Genomic DNA, 1,543 nt, shown 5'->3' with positions numbered 1-1,543 from the left:
CATTAAGAAACTGGGGGGCTGTGGTGTCGACACCCACACAGTCAATTGGGTCTCCAACTGGCTGGAGGACCGCACCCAGAGGGTGGTGGTGGACGAGTCTGTCAGAGCAAAATTTTGTATGTACGCTGCTAACACAGAGAGTTAGATCTGAACATGCGCAGACAAGCCCAGCAAGCGGAAAACTCCACTGCATGCCCAGCCTGTGCCCCCTGCTTGACCCCAAGGCTTGTCAAGCAAGACTGCCATAACGCACATGCCCAGTTTACTCAGAGCATGAGGTAATCTCATCTAGCGCACATGCTCAGCTCACTGACTGCATGATGTAATTGGACTAGAAATTTCTATGAAGCGAGCAGCCTGATTGGCCACTAAATTCAGATAAAAGGCTTGTGACCCCCCGACCCGGGTGTGGTGAGGTGGTGTGTGTGTGTTGTGGAGGAGAGACTGTGCTCAACCTGTGAGCAGAGGCTGCCTTTGCAGGGACTGTCTCACGGGGAGAGAACAATCCTTAGAGCAGGGGCTGCGGCGGCAAGGGCTGCTCCTAAGGAGGGCTTCTAGCCCACTGGTCTCTTCCTCGCTGCGATTTTGGCTATTCGATTCCTTTTTGTTTCCTGTCTTGTTCTTTTGGCTACCGGACTGATTCTGACACCGACCCTGACCACGATTTCGATCAACCCGACTTACTGAGATCACAGTTTTACCTCATCGTACCCAGCACTGACCTCAGCATCATTATCTATCAACTTTGGCATTGATTGCACTTTGGACTGGCATCACAATGTGTTACAGTTTTGTTCTTTGTATCCCTTAATGAGCTGCTGACCAGCCCTGGGACTTAAGGAGTGGGCAGCCGCCCCTATCCCTCGTGGGGTAGATAGCAAGGGCTCACTCCGGAACCCCGTGGGCCAACAGACCCCTCTGCTGTTCGTTTTGTTAGCACTGTAACCGAAGCAAACTTCCTACCTATGCTACAGAAGTGTAAGTAAATAAAATTCAACTATTTTTGAAATGCACGATTCCACGTACTGCTCAGACTCCTCGGTGCTAATCCTGCCTGTTCCATATACGAACGCTCAGCCCACCATGCCGTTGGGGCCTTTATTCCCCAACAGAGTCATTTGCAACTTGGAGGGACGTGGGCAGTGGGGTCCCCCAGGGCTTCGTCCTCGGCCCCGCACTGTTCAACATCTTCATCAGTGACTCAGACAAGGGGGTAAAAAGCATCTTGTTCAAATTTGCTGATGACACTAAGATGTGAGGGGATGTGGGCATGCTGGTAGGGAGGAATAGGCTACAATCAGACCTAGACAGGTTACAGGGGTGGGTGGATGGCAACAGGATGGGATTCAACACTGACAAGTGCAAGGTGCTGCACCTGGGGAGGAACAACCGGCACCATACCTACAGGTTGGGAAACTCCCCTCTTGTCAGTACAGAGGCGAAAAAGGATCTTGGAGTCATCATTGACCCCAAGATGAACATGGGCCGGCAGTGTGGGGACGCGGTCAGGAAGGCCAACCGCACCTTGTCCTGCATCCACAGA

Source organism: Crocodylus porosus, unplaced genomic scaffold (assembly GCF_001723895.1).
Source record: "Crocodylus porosus isolate Cpor-Errol unplaced genomic scaffold, CroPor_comp1, whole genome shotgun sequence".
Lineage (NCBI taxonomy): Eukaryota > Metazoa > Chordata > Crocodylia > Crocodylidae > Crocodylus > Crocodylus porosus.
Note: the sequence above shows the minus strand (reverse complement) of the source record.